Genomic DNA, 5719 nt, shown 5'->3' with positions numbered 1-5719 from the left:
TGTTTCTCTGACTTAGTAAATCCTTTTTGACTTGATTTTACAAACTTTAAGCTACTATATAAATGTTAGTTATTATTGTTGTTGTTATGTTTATCATTGTTGTTGTTATTCTTGAGTTTCTCTAAGCAGAGACTGGATATCCATTTGTTGAATATACTATAACCTGGATACCTTTCTCATACGGATTGGGACTAGATGTCCATTGAGGTCCATCTGAACTCTGAAATTCTGTAATGATGCTTGACTCATTCATACCTCATTGAGGGTGTTTGGTTGAGTTATGACATGATTTGAATGGATTAGGCCAAAAATTCTCAACCTTGTTGGTCTTAATACCCTCTTATGTTCTTAAAAATTACTGAGGACACCCTTACTCACCTAGTTAGCATAATTGACACCTGATTTACTGCCTTGACTCCTTAAAAACTATGCCTATGTCTTCTTTAAATTTGCAGGTTCCCTAAGAACCCCTGCCTGCTGTAAAGCATAACAATAAACTTTTACAATTTTGACTTCAAAGTTCGCTTGAGCCTAGTGAATTCCTTCCAGACCCAGGGATTCTGATCATTGATTAGAGCCCCCCCCATATAACCTATTGCCATCCCCCCATCAAAATGAGTAGACTGATGATCCCTAAGGTTCCTTCAATCTATGATCCTTCTGCTTGAGCTGATTGGAGGTTGGAGAGCATCGCCTTGGGTAAATCTGAGAGCAAGCCAACCAAACTTGGCAGAACTCCTATTCCCTCAAGGACAGTTCTCAGAACCATCTCAAGCAGGAATTAAAATCCTGGGTAACAGGATACAGAGTCCTATCTGTTGAGAATTAACAGCCTTCAGGAAGACTCTGGGAGCCATATTGCTTGTTCACTGGTAACCTCACTTTGGAGTCTACCCTTTAGTACAAGGTAAGGAGGGGCTTGGCAGCACCACAGGACCTCAGATTTGGAGAAGATCTTATAGACCAGGCCTTCTTCAACTTTTTCCCCTTGTGACCCCTTTTGCATTTCACTGCATTCTTTGGTGTTGCATGGCCTTAGGGTGTGCACAGAGCAAAGTGTGCATGCTTTGTGTTCAGAGCTAATAAAGTTGAATGATGAAACATGGGTAAGTGCTGCCAGAAACACCTCAAATTCATCACATGTTTGACTTTTAATTTTTGGTCGTTGCGTGTTCAGAAAACTTTAATTGTTGCCGAGTCTTTCACAGCCCTATATAGAGAGTCACAACCCACAGTTTAAGAATCGCTGTCCTAGACGCTTCAGTCCAACCCATCAGAAGACAAGAACCTTTTCTTCAATATCCTTGACAAGGGGTCATCCAGTCTTTTCTTGAAGAACTACTGAAACAGGTAACTGACTACTTTTCCTAGCCTGGCTGATTTACTTCTTTTTTTTGCTTTCTTTCTTTATTTGGAGGGGGGAAGGCAGGGCAATTGGTTAAGTGACTTGACCAAGGTCATACAGCTAGTAAGTGTTAAGTGTCTGAGGTCGGATTTGAAGTCAGGTCTTCCCGACCAGCCCCACCCCTAGGCCAATTTACTTCTACACAACACACTGTTAGGAAATTTTTGATTTCTTACATCAAAGTAAAATTGGCCTCGGCAACTTTCATTCACTGGCCCTATAAGGCAAAGCAAAACCTATCTATTCCTTCTTCTGTATAAGAACCTGCTAAATATTTTAAGACATCCATCCTGGCCTCTTTTCTGCCCCAGGTAAGCCCTAACCCTTCTTGTCTTTCTGACAGTTTTCTTATGCCTTACTCCACTTCATTGCACTGTGATCCAGTGACCCTGATGAGGGACGGAATCCCAATAGGTTCAATAGGAATTCTGATCTTATCTAAGACCAGAAAACCTGCAATATCGTCTGGAAAGAATTCAAGGTCTCAGGCTTAATTGGAGTGAGAGTTGTAGAAGTTTATTGTTATGCTTCCATGAGAAGCGGGCAAGAGTCCTTTAGGGGACCTGCAAGTGAGAGGGGTACATGCTTTTACCTTTAAAGGGTAGGGCTGCCATTGTCAGGGCTGACATGATGGGAGGGGCCTCAGTGCATAGATAAAGGTCAGAGCTGACCAAGAGGAGAATGTGAATAGATAGTTTAGATAAGACTTGGGCCAGGCTGAAGGAGACAAAAGGCAAGGACAAAGGAGGGTGTGGGCCAGGGGAGAAGAAATGAAGAGATTAAGTAAGAAAAAAGGGGCCACAGGGTAGTGCCTAGGCGGAGTGTGGGATAGGGGGAAGGGGCAGAGCTCAAGAATGGGAAAGGACAAACTGCAGTTACAATTTCAGACTGGTTTTACAAGTTGGTTTCACAAATTGATCTAGACCCCAGGTAACCCATCATTCCCCCCTTAAACAAATGGGGCCCAAATTCATTTGGGGCAGGGGTGACGGTCTCATCTTGAACTGCTTCCAGCTGGGAAGGGATGTAGAGCTGTCCCTGCCTCTCAGGGTCCCATTGTTCAAGGGGTGGGGTTGGTGGCCAATGTCCAGAATTTGGCCGACACCAGATCCAAGGTGTGAGGGGTATCGACTTCGGGTAACGGTTGATATCCAGCCTGAGCAATCAACTGCAAATGGAAAGCACTAAGCCTAGAAAAGACAAACTTAGCAAGGAGGTTAAGCAGACAAGGACCAGAAAAGGGGCAAGTATAGGGAAAAGCCAGGACCACCATGAGGAAGAGGAGGAACCTGGTGCACTAAGGGCTTCATGAAGTTCTTCCATCCAATTGGCCTTTTCCAGTATATTTTTGGTGCGGAGTTCTACCTGTCGGGAATCATTGATATACATGCAACAGGAGGTGTTAGCTAGGGCGCAAACACCCCCACTAGAGGCCAGCAGATAATCTAAGACTGTGATTTTAGAACATTGTCCGGAAAAACCCCATTTAACTCGTTTTAAAGGAGAAGTACTGGGCTTAGTGATGTTATAACTAGTCAGAGGGGGTGCGAGAAATCCCAGGGAGCACATACCTTGTCCCCAGAATTCACACCCTCTGGCCCACCCATCCCACAAAGAAAGGAATATCCTTGGGGAGCACAAATGGGGGCCTGTTCATAGTAGGCCTTGAACACGGAGGTTCCATGGGTTATTTAGATTGCATGACAATGTTCCCGGCAGAAGAGTCACCTGGAAGTGGAGTGTGCTGAGCCTAAAAGACACAAATCTAGCAAAAAGATTAAACAAACAAGGCCCAAAAAGTAATAAGAGAAAATTGACTAGAAGTGGGGTGAGTATGGGCTAGTATAACCCATTACTCAGAGTATTTCACTGTCCTTTATATTTTTCCATAGAGTAGGCCTTTCAAAATCCCAGTAGAGATTTAAAATTTTTTATAAAAGTATTTTCCCTTCTTTCAAAACAGTTCAAGATTCATAAAACTTTTAGAATGATCTTAAGCAGTTTGCATAACTTTCTGCACATGTTCTAATCCTAGATGAAAATAATATTAGATTTTCCAGTAGGCTAACACAAAAGAGCTCACATCTTTTACTGACTCCTTGCTCTGATCATAGAAACCTGCCAAAGAAGAAAAAACAGGGACCTGTGACATTCCAAATATGACAGTATAAAACATCCTTGATTCTGTTTAAATTCAGGTTAGTTACAGATATCCAACCATGCAGTATCCATTCCACCTCAATGCTAGACTCAGGAATAGGTGGGGAACATTCCTTTTCAAAGGAACCCCATAGGTAAACTGAGCCAGGAGGGATCCCATCCCAGACGGAGGCTAAGATTGTCCCTCCAGCCTTTACCAAATGCAGGCTTCAACCTGTCCACAGTACAGGCTCTGAGTAGCTTATGGCATTTTCTCTCATATACTGATTTAATGCAGATAACTATACCCAAATTCAAACTCAAAATAAAATTTAGTTATGGTTCTAAATGCCTTTTACCTTAAACAACAAGCCTCAACAATCACAGCTTAGAGCCAGTTATAATTATTTCTATTCTCTTGTAGCTGCCATAAGCAATAAAGATTTATCAGGTCCCACAACTGTAAGGAATTCCATTTACCATCTTTCCTTCTGAAATCTAAAAGCCAACTGGTAAAAATCCTTTTTAATCCTTGCACCTTTTTAGCAAGTTAGGTTCATTTAAAAACTACATGACTAAAACTGTTCCTTTCCCAATGACCTTGCTTAATTAACAGAGAGAGTTTCCAGGGGATTTGGCAATTTTATGCCCCTGTTTAGCCAATTCTCATATAAGCAGGAGGACTGTTCTGAATGGGCAGAACTAGTCAGAATAGTTGTCACAGTTTTAGGTTTTAGCATTAAAACAGTAGCCCAATAACTTAGTTAACAGTCTTACAATTTTAAACAATCTTGACTGAAACTTCCTTTTAAACAAAGACAGACTTGGAAGCTTAAGATTTTCCCAAATTACAATACTCCAAAACTTTAAGAGAAACTGCTTCTCATACAGCATAGATAGTACAGATGTTTACCAGTAATATCATCTTAAATTTGAACTTTGAAATAAAAACAAACGAATTACCAATCTGATGACCTTAAAACTCCACATGAAGTTATACTAAACTAAAATCTTTTTTTTTGATGCCATACAACCAATCAACTTATAATCACTGCATATTTACAGAATAGCCAAAAAGTTAAATGGACAATCAGCTATCACAGTAAATATTGGCAGTATTATTACTACTGGTTTGTATCCCACATATAAGAGCTTTAAACCATCAGATATTATAACATAAAAAATTCATTTCACATGAAATAAACATTATAACATAGGGTTAAGCAGAATTGATAAAAGTAACATAGCTAGTTTTACACAACTTTTTCTCCATCTTTTAGTTTCAACAAAATTCAGATTGAAAACTGCTTTTTGTCACTCAATTTTTACAGTATAAGAGGACTTTACAATTTAGAGATACCATAATAGAACAATGACATTATGACATTAATTGCATTTCCAATTCATCACATACCAAAATTATTGATAGAAAATTAGGCTTACCAAGTGCAGAGGCCTTTCTCCTCTCCCCACAGTTGCAGAGCTTGGTTGTGGACCCTGGGGTTTCGATATAGCTGCTATGCCTCCCCCCAATATGTTTTTAGCTGTTCCAACTTTTACTCCAATAAATTTTATGTGTCCACTCCTTAGAAACTTCTTTGAAAGTGATAGCTTTGACTTCCCTAGCAAGGGGAGAGGGAGTGGCGCCTACTCCTTTATCCCAGTTCTAGAGAACCCAAAAACCTCACCTTATGTATCAAATCTTAGAAAATATTCCAATTTGCCTAAATGCCAAATAGTAAAATGGATTCCGACTTTTCTTTAACATCAAATTAGGAGTGACACTTTTCAAAATGACCAGAATGCATTCAGTTGCCTTTTAGTTGCATTCTGTTACACAAAACTTTCCTCTTTTAGGTGAGGCAGGAAATAGTTAAATGTTAGTCTACCTGCCTCTTTGTTCTGAGGGAGAATATTCCCTCCCTTTCTTATCACCTTCTCCTCACTCCACTTGGCCAGAGTGGAATGAAGAGGAGATTTGCAAACTTTTAAAGATCTAAAAACTTCTGTTCACAAACAAGACAATATTTTGCTCTCTTTCTCTCCCTTTCCAGCCTGCATTCAGCAGCAGGGGAAAAGAGGAGGGAAAGAGACACAGCATTTCAAAGGAATGTCCTGCAGTTGCAGTTTAAAGCTTAGAGATGTCAGACCACTCACACACACTCATTCACAAAG

At 40.4% G+C, this 5719-nt stretch overlaps 1 protein-coding gene across 1 annotated transcript in view; it reads left to right on the top strand.

Annotated features, from left to right (window-relative positions):
- Positions 1-1202: 1202 nt before the first annotated feature.
- Positions 1203-5719, top strand: part of CES3 (carboxylesterase 3) — a 95678-nt gene continuing 91161 nt past the window's right edge. Inside the window, exon 1 of the mRNA XM_069085798.1 lies at positions 1203-1350. The gene's annotated coding sequence lies outside the window, so the exon portion shown is untranslated. The remainder of the gene's footprint in view (positions 1351-5719) is intronic.

This window comes from Petaurus breviceps, unplaced genomic scaffold, assembly GCF_028583685.1.
Source record: "Petaurus breviceps papuanus isolate PSGF00001 unplaced genomic scaffold, PetGlider_PUasm1.0 176, whole genome shotgun sequence".
Lineage (NCBI taxonomy): Eukaryota > Metazoa > Chordata > Mammalia > Diprotodontia > Petauridae > Petaurus > Petaurus breviceps.
This window is presented reverse-complemented; position numbering and strand designations above follow the sequence as displayed.